General features: G+C 44.3%; 1 long non-coding RNA gene across 1 annotated transcript in view; it reads right to left on the reverse strand.

Annotated features, from left to right (window-relative positions):
- LOC135112566 (uncharacterized) overlaps positions 1-14,711 on the reverse strand; it is a 169,620-nt gene that overhangs the window by 31,304 nt on the left and 123,605 nt on the right. The window contains exon 5 of the long non-coding RNA XR_010274467.1: positions 4,744-4,810. This is a non-coding gene — a long non-coding RNA (uncharacterized LOC135112566). The remainder of the gene's footprint in view (positions 1-4,743; positions 4,811-14,711) is intronic.

Below are 14,711 nucleotides of genomic sequence, written 5' to 3' on the forward strand. Positions count from 1 at the left end.
TCACACCAATAATGCAGATGGCGTTTAAAGCTTTCATTTTAAAGCGAGCACTCCGGGGGTTTTGTGCGCGGCGTAGTCTGGCTGCCTATCTGTCTGTCTGTCTGCCCGGCACTCCAAGACTGAGCAGGACCCAGCAGATCTTCATAAAATATTCAAAGTACAACTGAGGACATTTTACTTAAGGCGTACTCGTATTTCGTATTTTTGCGCTTATTTCGAGACGTCTTGCCTTCGATACAGGATATTTTCATCATTTTTTCTTTTTTTTTTCTTTTTATCCTGTAATTATGATTCATATATCCTGTAACACATAAGACTTTCTTCCCTTCAAATCCATCTCATTTCCCGCAGAGTTTCCTGGTTCTTGCTGTTCACTAACCACTCCCTGTGATCTATGCATGGACCATTCCCTCCTTCCAGTGCCTTATTCGCCCTTCGCTTCTTCCCTCTAAGCCCCTCCCTCCCTTCCTTTGCTCTTCTCTTCACTCTCTCCTCCACCATGTTTATAGGATTAGCATTTCTTGGCGATGATCCTCCCGTTCCACTTATAACAGGAAAGCAGCAATTACATCTGCTGACGTCATCAAAGGTAGAGAGGGAGCAAGGGAGGAAACGTGAGGGAAAAGAACGTAACCGGGAGGAACAAAATTACGCATGCATACATCCTGAAGGGTATACACACACACACACACACACACACACACACACACACACACACACACACACACACACACACACACACACACACACACACACACACGCAGTACACGGCACAATTACAAGCAAACTAAGCTGCAAGCTATAAACGATCAAGACCAAACAATACACACAATCCGCTGCAGGTCCAGGCTTTATTTTGATACTACAGAGAGAAAAACTGCGCCATAACAGAATGAATTAATGGTGACGCCCGCTACCCTTGTTAAGGAAATAATAATTGTTACCAGTGTAAGTAGATAATATTTCTGTAGTAGTAGTAGTAGTAGTAGTAGTAGTAGTAGTAGTAGTAGTAGTAGTAGTAGTAGTAGTAGTAGTAGTAGTAGTAGTAGTAGTACATAGTAATATTTATGTTGTAAGAAAGGTTTTCGTATACTATTTTCTCTGTGTGTGTGTGTGTGTGTGTGTGTGTGTGTGTGTGTGTGTGTGTGTGTGTGTGTGTGTGTGTGTGTGTGTGTGTGTGTACTGTACGTAAGTATGAGTACGCATTTATTCCTTGTTTAAACTGAAGTATTATCTTGCTTTTTTTTATCGCGACTTTCCGGCCAACGAACATTTATTTATTGGTGTATGTATGACTGGTAGTAATGCGCCGCGGCTTTCCCTTACTCTCCCTACTTTGCTGTTTCTATTTTGCTTTCACTCACGCACCCCTTTCTCTCTCTCTCTCTCTCTCTCTCTCTCTCTCTCTCTCTCTCTCTCTCTCTCTCTCTCTCTCTCTCTCTCTCTCTCTGCTGAACTTAATCTTTGTGACCCCCTCCGTGTTTCATATTTTGTTTTCAATTAACTTTTGATTTATCTGCATCCCTCGAAGATATAGTTAAAATTGTGTTAGGATTTTGCGAAATCTTATGAGGAAAAGTTTCACGAGGGGGGGTGGGGGGAAAGATTTCGCAAGGCCATAAATATCAACAATAATTTCAATGAGAGACGTGCACTAACTCCAAACCACGCCCTCACCAAGATACCTGCGAGTAATAGCGACAGATATTAATGGTAACTTGCAGATTGACTCCTTTTTGTTTGTGGTAACGCTGTGATCTTGAAATGGAAGCAGTACCAGCGGGATGGACATTACGGTAATACAGTTTTCCTTTATAATGTTACCTCTCTCAGTGAATCACCATTACAAGCTCAAGCCTACAACAGATCCGATAAATAAATGAATATATAAATAAATACCAAGACCCGTGTAGCTCTGATCTTGTACTGTATCATTCGGGTCTCAGTTTACACAAGTCACGTCCCAAAGTGCACCATCTCACCACTCCCCTTCAGGAATGAGAGAACACAGCTAAAGTAACACCAATCACCGCTCGGGGAACATAAGCAGCAACTCACACAGATGAAGAGAATAAACAAAGAACCATCTGGTGACGCAAGAGTTGTAATAATGGTCAGTGTCGATTTCAAAGTAAGCTGGGAGGAGATTTTGCCGCGAGGAATCAACAAAAACTAAAGCAGGTGGATGAGTTTGATAGTGGAGGGATCGAAGGTGAGATCTAGCAAATGAAATATCTGCACAGCCTGACGTACACACTATATAAACGTCTAATACTTCACTAATTAACCTCTTTTACTACTAGTTAAAGGTGACAATATAATACTTCTCTCTTCCCGTTGTTCCTCCTGTACGTAAATACGACAGAAGGCGTGATGAGAAATAAACCACCACAGACTTGCAATTCTCTTCAGCAAATATAATGTTTGTGATATGTTTCGAAATGTGGACGATATTAAGACTTTTTCCATACTTTGGCGCGTGTTATCAACGAATACTGATGACTACACTGTCTGTTATCTACAAAATCTAGACAGTTAATTTCGTCCAGCTGTTGAGAATGACTGACAGCCGCAGTGGTTAACATCAAGTAATTTACCAAAGATCACTCAGTTTTGTAGTGCTCTCTCTCTCGTAAACTACGCTCTGCAGTAATCCTGACGGTAAAGAGAGTTTTGTCTTTTACAATCATTTCGCGTCTTCTGCTCAACAATCTCACATCACCGCCTCAAAATAGGTAAGCCATTCACTTGCGGCGCGTGGACTCATCACCATTACCATAATAGGGAGTAATTAAGCCAAAACCTTAAAAGAGGCTCCAAGATAGGAAGATTCAGACGGAGAAGAGAGTCCTAATTATTACTAAATGGGTGAACTCTTAAACCAACCTTTCCCTTTCCCCGCCACCCGCCTCCCCCCCTCCCCTGAGCAGCTTTATCATTTGCAATATTCGCGACTTGAGATCTAATTTTAACTCAGCTGAACGCCCCTTCAAACTTCTTAAATTGCTTTTCTACTTTTCTCTGAATCCTCCCCACCCAAGGTTGCCTCTTCTAATCATTGCTAACTTACTAGCAACAACTTTCATCATTGCTCTTTCTTGTTCCACCCCTACGTAAGCTGTACTCTCTCTCTCTCTCTCTCTCTCTCTCTCTCTCTCTCTCTCTCTCTCTCTCTCTCTCTCTCTCTCTCTCTCTCTCTCTCTCTCTCTCTCTCTCTCAAGTTTGCAGGAAGAATATCCTTCTGTTCTCTCCCTAAAGCTCAGTTCTTAATTATGTTCATTCACAGGCTGTACAATATAACTTGGAAGCATCAGGTGTTCCTAACTTCCCCATCAGAAAACTTGTGGACCTGAACCTTCCTGGAGCATCTCACTCCCGCACCTTTACGGCCACAACAGCAAACACGAGTCTTGAAATTCCAAATATGTCCTGCACGTGGCCGGGGTGTAACGCTACGCTGTTCTCCCCTAAGCGTTCTTAACACACACGTGACATATACTGAGCAACTCTCTGACACGTGATTGCTTATGAATATTAAATGCTGCGAGTATTTTATGGGATATTTATGACAGGTGAACGTAAACCAGCATCTCATATCACTCGAATCCCTTTAATTGAGGATTATTATCTGAGCTTAAATAACGATACGATGAGAGAGTATCATAACATGAGTCACGGAGAGAAATTTCCCCCGGCGTCATCCCTGAATGATTCTGCTGGATATCTCTCCTTCTTTTTCCTCACTAAGTAACGGGACACACAACAGTCAGCCGAGCAACACAAAGACGAGCCGCCTCAGCATCGCGTGTGTGCAGTCCGGTCCTCGCAGACTTTACGCGGCAAAACACACATTGCCTTCCCTTTTGTCCAATAAGCAAACACTAAAAGCATTTTTTATATGTTTCCTTTGTTAAGTTTAAACAGAAATCTCCCAATATTTATGCTTTCCTTTTACATGCTCTGACCTTTACACTCTCCCCACGCCTGGTACTGCCGCCGGCTTAGCCTCCTCAGAGTACCCCAATCATTCACTCTTCCCTCACAGGTGGTAGTGGGCGAGGAACACGGCGTGGTGGTGCCAGTGGAGGAACATTTTTGTTTTACTTACACAACAGAGAACCAAACAAACAAAGTCATAAAATACGCATCGAAGTGTTTTGGTTTCTTGACAGTCACTTCGATAACACATTCTCTCGATGTCTGATAAATAAAGCAGAAAAGAAACAGCGCCGTTCTATTTTACTTTTTTGATGTTGGTTATTAACTTCAACCATGGCAAGACCTGGAATCTTTCAAATGTCACTCGCCCAGGTCTGACTTTCACAATCGGACATAAAGTGCAAGTCCCGCGCATCCTTTAGTATTGTAAGTTTGATCTGGATAATCTGGCAGCGCTAACAACACACACACAAAATTCAAAGGCTGCGAGTATGTGCAAGATCTATCATTACTCCCCGTCGACTTTACAGGGATTATTTTGCGATGGCCAAAAAAAGTGTAGATTCAGGCCAACCGGTAGTGAAGTGACACCCGGGTCTCCACAAGGCAGACGGCTGGCGCTTCTTTCACCTTTAGGGACGTCAATAACATAGGCCACGAATAAACAGTAATGGTGGGGCACGTAACCCTAACCCTCCCTCATGCCTAAATAATAACGGGAGTGAGTCAAAAATATGTATATGTAAAAATACAACCCAGTAAGAGGAAACAGTCTCATATGGTACAAAAACAAGGGCACAATACCTTAATTCAGAGTGGCCATGACAGTTTCCCATGGCACCGACAGAACACAGCGAGCACAAGAGGAACCCTGAAAGACAAGAGGAACTGGGTAACTTCAGGCAGCCCACAGCAGAACCTATCGCTAAAGTTGCCTCTCAGTAAATCGGGTCCCTGCGTTACGGAGAAGTAATGAGACCCTCTTGTTGAAGGCATTAACAAAAACTGGACGTTTGTTTTCTATACGAGCAACCAGCGACACTAAGCACCTCGCCACCGCAATGCAGAATTACGATACCTTTTTGCCACGCGAGTTACTGCTGCAATGGCCGTAATAGTACCGCGAGTAACTTAATACTCCTGAAAGGTGAAAAAAAAAATCAAAGCAGTGGTAATCTAAGCAAGTTTTCCTGTTTCTTTCCTTACTTTGAGTGGAATTATCGACACTCTCACGTCTAGATAGTCGGTGAGGTATTGCGCCCGCCAACCTGTCGATCACCCTTTACTCGCACTTCACCCTGAGTGTTCCAACCATATATCTTTCACTGGACGTGAGCGCCGCCATATCCTTTATTCAGATAACCCCGACTGCATTTTCGACGTGCATCTCTCCCTAAACTTTTCTCCCTGCATGCGAGCACCACCACCGAGGATATATCATTGGCTGTGGTGCACGAGTCATGTCTGGGTTGCACAACGCCTCTCGGATTTATGGATGCGCCAAGATAAAACAATATGCGATAACTTGGACAGAAAAGTACAATAGATGTAACTGGACTGAGATTAAGACTATGACTTGACAACGAAACTGGCGGATGGACGTAATGTATTTATCGTAGAAACGTGAGTCAGGAGAATATCAGTAAATTTGGTGACATCAAGTCCTTTGATATAAGTACTAGAGACAAAATTCACAACGAGACGCGTGTTCGACATTTGAAAAGCTTAGAAATGCTATACAATTATCAGGCTTCTTGGTAACAGATGGTGAAATATAATGTCAAACTTTCTTTGGAATTTAGTTTATATTATAAGGCAAATTAATGAACATACGTCTTCCCTACAATATGCAGCTTATCTACGAGATTTTTTATCCATTATTACGATTATGATTTTTTAAGATAGTTAATTTTTAGAAGCAAATAAGATGTCGTATGGAGACATGAGAATCTCCCTTTATGAAACAAAGCACCTCTTCAATGAGTTGTGGCACAAACTTCCCCACCAACGCGCTCTTGATTCTTTCTTTCATTATTATTATTTCGTCTGCCCTTTCCTTCCTTGACGTCCACTCGCTCCCGCTTCTGATCCTGGAACGGTAATATCTTAATGCTTCTCAGGCGCAATATTTACAGTTCTCCCTCTCAGCTGTGACACGAACAATGCATCTCGACCCTCTTCCTGTGGCACCCTCGTCCCATCAGCTTGCTGCACTTATTGCATGTCAACACATGACAGTGTAATTTGCCCCTCATTCTAAATGTGTTAAATTATTTCAAGTGTTTCTTTAGTGCTGGCCTTAATTCTTCCTCTGCAGTGGAAATTAATGATTCTCGGTTACAGTAATATAATGTCAGTACAGTGTTTTCATCTATGCAATTTCGTTAGCATAAAACACATCATTCATATTGAGAGACCCTTGAATAAGAAAAATAGTCTAAGATTGGTGAAGAGTATAACGTGCAAGAAGGAAGTCCTCGAACAGGCCACACGAGAAGACAAACTACACCAGGACGGAGGGAACACAACGCCTTGGCCATAAGAGACAGACCAGAGTGGCCCTCGCCTCCCGCCGGCTCAAGGGGAACTGAAATGAGTCTCTTTATTGTTCACTCAGCCGTCACTCTTTGCGAAACTGTGATTGGTCTGCAAAACGGCCATTATCCTGCGAGAACGAAGCCACAAAAGCCGTCAACCACAGACGCCACTCGCCCAGACGGCTCTCAGGCACAAAGTTAAAAAGTCTGCAGCGACAGATGGCATGCGAACCCTTACTGAGGGATGTGCGAGCCCTTACCCATCAAAGAAAGAAAGGACAACGATGAACGCACCCTCAAACCTCGCAAACTACTCTAATTTTTCACAGTCAGATTGTGACACACGCCCAATGAGAGCAGCGTCCGGCGCGAGTACCGAGGTGCTGCAGCAGGACCTTGAGGTATTGTTCGTGGTGAGAAAGTGCACTACAGGAATGAAAGGCTCAAGATGCAGAGATAAAGTGGAAGGCGGCACATAGGGGCGTCATTTCATGGCCACAAGGATAAAATATCGCCTTTGTTTGCCTGGGTCTTGTATCCGTTGTGGCTTCTATGTATAAAAGCAAGAACACATGTACTATGTATTCAAGGACCAACGCTACGACTACACATAATACTGTCTGACATAATACATACACATAATACTGTCTAACGTTCATACAAAGAAGGAAAACAACGAAAAGGCACATTTCAAAAAGCGAAGTATTTAATACGTTACATTCTTGTACACTCCTGAGAGCAATCAATAAATTATGTCACCCTGAGAAAATTAGGAGCTAGATTAGTCAAGGAGAGACGTGGCTCAAGAAAACGATACGTGTGTGTGTGTGTGTGTGTGTGTGTGTGTGTGTGTGTGTGTGTGTGTGTGTGTGTGTGTGTGTGTGTGTGTGTGTGTGTGTGTGTGTGTGTGTGTGTGTGTGTGTGTGTGTGTGTGTGTGTGTGTGTGTGTGTGTGTGTCCGCAAGCCAAGCCCGAGCAAAATAGAATGAGGTAAGAATGAAAGAAAAAGGCTGGAAAGAGAGAAATAGAGAAGTGCGAGACGGAGAGCGTGAGGTGAGACAAGAGCTATGAAGCGGCAGATGAAAACAAGTGATGAGAGAAAACAAGGCGATGGAGGTGGACGAAAGAGAGAGTGGCTTTCGACACTGATAAAGGCAACGAAACAATGGAAAAAAAAAAGCTAATTGAAATAAGAACTCAATACGTACATAAAATAATAACAATGAAAGACAAAAGAGAAAAAAAAGAGAAAATGGGCGTGTGGAGAAGGGTGAACGAAAGAGAATACAAAGAGAAGAAACAGACAAGGAATGAGAGGCAGGCAGGCAGGAGGAGGAGGAGGAGGAGGAGGAGGAACACCAACACTACCACTACTACCACCACCACCACCACCACCACCACTACCACCAAGAGAAGAAGAAGGTTGATGACGTCGTAGTAGCAAAAGTCTTGTAGGAGTAACAACAGTAAAGGAAGAAAGATGAGAACGAAGAGGAGAATAATGAAGAGGAAGAAGAAGGAAGAGGAGGAGGAGGAGGAGAATGAAGAGGAGGAGAAGAAGGAAAGAAGAATGAAGTAAGAAAAAGGATGAGGAAAGAGAGGAAGAGGAGATGAGCGGCAGCATCTGACCACCACCACCACCACCAGGGTCGTCGCGGCTGGCGGCTCTCGAGACCCTGCGGCAATGTTCTCATTTTCTTTTTTTTGTCAGGTGGCGGCGTCCTGTCCCTTGCTCACCTGCAGGCGGGCCCACCTCTGCGCCGCACCGTGTTCTATAATTCGACGTAGAGACAACACGGCAACCTGTATTTCCATCCTTGACTCTTCCTGTCCTTCTCTTACTATTTTTTCCCGTCTGCGTTTTTCACGTTTCTTTCCACCCAGCTCCGCCGACACCAACTTATCAAAACTTTTCCCTTCACCCCCTAATTTATCCCGCCTTCTCCCTCGCGCCTCCCTCACTCCATCACCATCAACTTAACACCCAACGGCCCAACCTAAGGTCAATTGGCGGCCTGAATGTACCTGCCACGGCGGGGTCCCGTTAATAATGGGCTAAGTGTTATTCCCAGTAGGCATCGATCTCTTTTCTAATCTCCATTTCACCCTGGAACGCCTCAAACACCCTCAAAGTGTCGGAATGGCTCGCCCAATTCGATGAAATGCCCCAGTATCAAAAGCAATGCCGTCCAAAGTTGCTGCCACACTAAGGCCATTGAAAGGTCTAGTATTTAGGCTTTGATTAATTAAGCTATTCATTACCTGCCGGCATCCGTTCATTAGCGTCACCTTATCGCAGTCCCTAAGTAGAGTGGAGGACAAGAGGGAGAGCAGAAGGAGGAGATGGCGGGGAGAGTGAGAGTGGCGCCCTCATCTGTGTTGTTCATCCTTAACTCCGGTGTGGGGAACTGCGCTCTCTCTCTCTCTCTCTCTCTCTCTCTCTCTCTCTCTCTCTCTCTCTCTCTCTCTCTCTCTCTCTCTCTCTCTCTCTCTCTTCTTCTTCTTCTTCTTCTTCTTCTTCTTCTTCTTCTAGATAGGTAGATTAATTAGGTCAGAAGCGGATGCCATCGCCTTGCAGACAGACTTAGATAGAATGAATGAATGGACGGATAGATGGCAAATGCAATTTAATATCAATAAATGCAAAGTGCTTAGCGTAGGTAGAGGAAACCCACACAATAGGTACACATTAAACACCCAAACTCTGGTAGGTACAGGGTACGAGAAAGATTTAGGAGTTATAGTTAGCTCTGAACTCCGTCTAGGGAAACAATGCATAGAAGCCAGAAACAAGGCAAATAGGGTACTAGGATTCATTTTTAGGAGTGTTAAAAGTAGAAGGCCGGAAGTAATATTAAAGTTATACTTGGCGCTGGTCAGACCTCATCTAGACTACGCTGTGCAGTTCTGGTCCCCACATTACAGGAAAGATATAGGTCTATTAGAATCAGTACAGAGGAGAATGACTAAAAGGATCCAGGGGATGAGGAGTATTCCTTACGAAGCGAGGTTGAAGCGGTTAAATTTACATTCTCTAGAGAGACGTAGGTTAAGAGGGGACCTGATAGAAGTCTTTAAGTGGTATAGGGGTTATAACAAGGGAGATGTAAGCAAAATTCTTAGGATCAGCAACCAAGGTAGAACAAGAAATAACGGGTTCAAGCTTGAAAAATTTAGGTTTAGGAAGGAGATAGGAAAAAATTGGTTCTCAAATAGAGTGGTAGATGAGTGGAACGGACTCAGTAATCATGTAGTTAGTGCCAGGACACTAGAGAGCTTTAAGAGAAGATTAGACAAGTTTATGGATGGGGATAACAGATGGAAATAGGTAGGAGTGTTTCATACAGGGACTGCCACGTGTAAGCCTGGTCGCTTCTTGCAGCTTCCCTTATTTCTTATGTTCTTATGTTCTTATGTTCTTCTTCTTCTTCTTCTTCTTCTTCTTCTTCTTCTTCTTCTTTCTTCCTTCCTTCCTTCCTTCCTTCCTTCCTTCCTTCCTTCCTTCCTTCTTTCTTTCTTTCTTTCTTTCTTTCTTCGTTTCTATATATATATATATATATATATATATATATATATATATATATATATATATATATATATATATATATATATATATATATATATATATATACATCGATTTATTTATTTCTGTGTGTGTGTGTGTGTGTGTGTGTGTGTGTGTGTGTGTGTGTGTGTGTGTGTGTGTGTGTGTGTGTGTGTGTGTGTGTGTGTGTGTGTGTGTGTGTGTGTGTGCGTGCGTGCATACGTGCGTGCCTGCTTTGGAAGGCTGATGAGTGCAACGGAAAACAGCTTAATTATCAGTAGAGAAAAAATACACATAATATAATTACAAGTAGGTTTTATCCATCCTACTGTGACAACCACCACCACCACCAGCACCACCACTGCCACCACCAGCCTCTCTCAGTGTCCCACATTCAAGAATATAATCTCGAATAAAGCGGAACCTTACGAAGGACCTGGCAAACTGGATCTCGCTATAAGAACACACCGCATAAAGGATGTAAAACTTCTTTTTTCATATGAATTTTGACGCCCACCAAAGGATGGACCAAAGCGTCAAATTATTCTGTTACGTTTTTTCTCTGTTGATCTCCTCACACGATGCTTGTGTGGTGCTCGTGCCTCGCTCCAGGGCGGGGTAAGTGCCGGGCGTCTCCTCCAGGCGGCGGGTCACGAGTGTGGTGGTGATGGTTGCCGTAATGATGTTATTACTGGAGGAGATATTTAAGAAGCGGTGGACCCTGCCATTACGAGTCATTATAAGGACTCACAAGACTTTGCTACAGCTTTCACTGTTTACTTTTTTTTTCTTTTTTTGGTCAACTTTCTAGTCTTTCGAGAAACGTAAAACTTTTTTTTCCCTCCTACTACACTCTAATACCGATACGCAAACCCTCTGCCCTCCACTCCGTGCCATTTCATAGATGGTATTCGCGTTACGTTTAATATGCATATTTGTGTAAATGTGTTAGTTCCAGCAGCAAGTGACCGCCAGCTGCCCTTCCTTGACGTGTGTGTTGGGGAGAAAATAGATTCTGACAACTTGACTTTTTACATTTTACAAATCTGGCTACAGATCTTACATGTGGGCTACTGATGAACTAGTTTTGTAACACGCACAAAACAAGACGAAAAAATCAAATAAAGAGAGGAACTGACAGGCAAAACTGATGCATGTACAAAAGCGCTGGTAAAAATTGTCGCACTAAGATTTCTCATTAATTCAGCAACCCAGTTTTTTTACCTCTCACGATACCAGTTCACCATATGAGTGTTTATTAATTTCTTAAGCAACGACTTGGCTTCATCGTGCGTATAGTTTTCGTCTTTATTTTTTTGTGTTGTAGTCGAGAATATATAAAAAAAAAAAAAATGGGGCGGACATGCCAGAGAAGGAAGGTCGAAGATAATGAGAAGGGTAACAGGTGGCCGTGGTAGTTAAGGGAGCGTCCTTTGTGTGTGTGTGTGTGTGTGTGTGTGTGTGTGTGTGTGTGTGTGTGTGTGTGTGTGTGTGTGTGTGTGTGTGTGTGTGTGTGTGTGTGTGTAGGTGGGTGGGTGTGTGGGTGTGTAAGGTCAGTAGGGTCGTCACTTTCCTCCTCTTTCTCCCCCTCCTACTCCTAATTATTCTCCTTCTCCTCCTCCTACTCTTCTTTTCCCTCCTCCTCCTCCTACGCCTCCTCCTGCTGTCCTCCGCCCTTTCGCTCTCCTTCCATTTCTCCTGTTCTTTCATCTCCTTCCACTCTCTCTTGTTCCTTTTCCTTTTCCTCGACTTGAACAATCCCTATCATGAATCCATTTCTTCCCTCATCCTCACTAAGCTTCTCCCGCACCAAAAATGAAGTCTCTCCTCCTCCTCCTCCTCCTCCTCTTACTCATGTGCATCACTACAATCCTCCTCCACCGCTATGCCTCCACAAACCCACCACGCTTCGCCGCCTCCCCCGCCACAGTTAGCCAGCCCGTCACGTAGGCATCGCACTCCCCGCCTCTGCGATCCACGTGACGGATTCACATCACCGGAGAACCTCCATCTTATTCTAGTCAATCCAGCTCGTGTCTTCACTTCACCTCTGCCCCACCTTCTCGCTCTCCCCCCTCCGTTTCCACCTCCCCCACCCCGACTGCTCCTCCTCCTGTTCTTCCCCAATCCTCCTCCTCCTAATCTCCACCTCCGGATGTCCCTTATTACAGCATTCCTGAGCCCGCGGCACCGCCAACCTCCGATCAAGGACTACGGTCACGCCCACTACACCTGCTGCTGCTGCTGCTGCCGCGCCGCCACTGCGCCGCCACCACACGCCGCTACTGCTACTACTACTACTACTACTGCTGCTGCATCGGGATATGACGATGCTTCCTAACACTGGTATATTTGCATATGCATGTAAATGCATAAAACGATCGCTACTGTTTCCGTTTCCTTCATCGCATCATGATCATCATCAGAAGCATTAATACAACTACAATGTCCATGTCTCAGTCGCCTTTTTACGGTGATGCGGTTAGTGTTTCGGGGATGACCAGTCAGTATTCATTATATACCTGTCATGCAAGTACTGTTTTCAGTATATTTGTCATCTATACATTATCATTATTATTTCAGTTGTAAATTTTCAAACAGAATTATTCTCCCATAATGATGTTGTTACCATTGAAATTTTGTAAGAGGATGAGAGTGAAGTGAAAATCCAACACTTTTTGCTGTACTTTAAACAATTTTCTATCGAGAAATTTCAGGTGGAGAGCTTTAGGCAAGTAAGCACAAAGGCCGAGGGCGAAGGCGGAGGCGGTCCTCTATTGGCTACCGCCAGGATGCTCTCACTTTACAATTGGCCAACCATGAACGAAGGGAGTGTTGTGATTGGCCAGCACTTGAGATGGAGTGTGAGCGTATACATTCCTGAGAGGTGTGTGCCTCGTGCCTCTCTCGGTTTACTTCCTTGGATAATCTCAATACTATGCTATCAATTCAAAACTTGCTGCAGCTGGAGGTGGCGTTTACGACAGGTTCCCAGTCAGTGTTTTGAACAACTGTACCATTCATCGGGAGGGTAGTCGCTGCAGGAGTAAACAATTCAGTACCAGGTATACACCAGCTTTACACAGAATAATGGTTTACAGGACTGTCTACCTGTGTCCTGCCTCGCCACCTCCCAGTGATGCTAACCTGCCAGCGATCACCACGGGACCACAAAACATCTTGTCCACAAAGGAAACCTAACTTATTTTTCTCACAACGATTATGCTTCATAAGTGACATAGCATAAAGCTGATGATCGTGAGGCAGTCAGGAGCCATATCCTGCATTGCTGCCTCTGTGGAATTAATGTTTTGTCATATTAATATTAAAGGTAATGCACATCAGATTACAACGCTGAGTGCCTCATCATTACCACATCTGCTCTGTGACGCCAAACCCAACACGGAGGGACGAGCATGCAGTCTGCTTTGCCTCGCCATAATACCTCTCAACGCGAGCTGGCAACTGTGGCGCCACGGACAGATGTCTCAACAGGCACAGATGTCTCAGGAGGGACAAGCATCTCAGCACGGCATTCCAGCCAGCACAGGCATCTCGACACGGGTATTGCGGCACAAACGATAACTTAGTACGGCCTTGTGAAACTCCTTCGCGGGGCAACACGTGCACGGCTCCCACAGGAAACGCAAGCTGATCCCCGCGCAAGAACACTTCCGATGTCCCTTTTACAGAAAAGTCAAGGCAACATAAGAAGGTAATGACAATACGTGGGGTGTGAATTAAGACAAAAACATCCGTCTTGTTAGATAAATAAAGAGGCTGCGTCACTGCTATCTCTCTCTCTCTCTCTCTCTCTCTGTCTCTCTCTCTCTCTCTCTCTCTCTCTCTCTCTCTCTCTCTCTCTCTCTCTCTCTCTCTCTCTCTCTCTCTCTCTCTCTGTGTGTGTGTGTGTGTGTGTGTGTGTGTGTGTGTGTGTTCATCCTGATTCGTATTAACAAAAAGTACATTAATCACTAGAATCATTACTTAAATAACTCTTAGTAAATGCTCCCGCAAACACACACACACACACACACACACACACACACACACACACACACACACACACACACACACACACACACACACACACACACACTTTCCGGATACGGTCATCATGAGCACGTGCTGATCACAGGTAGGGGGACGCAGGGAGAAGCACGGGAAGGAAGACAGGAAGGAAGAAGGGGGGGAGGAGCAAAGGAGGGAGAAGAAGGAGGTGGAGTGAACAGAAAGGGTTGCTGGCGCCGGAAGTGTGGTAGTGAGTGTGGTGACGGTACAGTGATCGCTACTACCATGTTCTTCAGGACCACCACCACCATCACAACCACTAGCACCACCACCACCACCTCTATTTCCTAAACTTTTCTTTTTTCTCCAGCCTTCTAATTTCCCTTCTCAAAGTTGTCCTTCCTCCCCCGTTTTCCTCTTCCAAGTTTGATATTTTTATGGAATACGTGTCGCTGAGCCCAGTTTTCTTGTTCCCCCCACCCTCTCTCTCTCTCTCTCTCTCTCTCTCTCTCTCTCTCTCTCTCTCTCTCTCTCTCTCTCTCTCTCTCTCTCTCATGCATCGATTTCCCGTCTGTTTTTTCCATCCCTCTGTCGTCACAATTCATGATTCACACTGTCCACTGTTTTCTGTTCCTTTCTTTTATCTTTTTTTTTCCTTTTTTCTTTCTTTTTTTTTGCCTA

This window comes from Scylla paramamosain, chromosome 24 (assembly GCF_035594125.1).
Source record: "Scylla paramamosain isolate STU-SP2022 chromosome 24, ASM3559412v1, whole genome shotgun sequence".
Taxonomy (NCBI): Eukaryota; Metazoa; Arthropoda; class Malacostraca; order Decapoda; family Portunidae; genus Scylla; species Scylla paramamosain.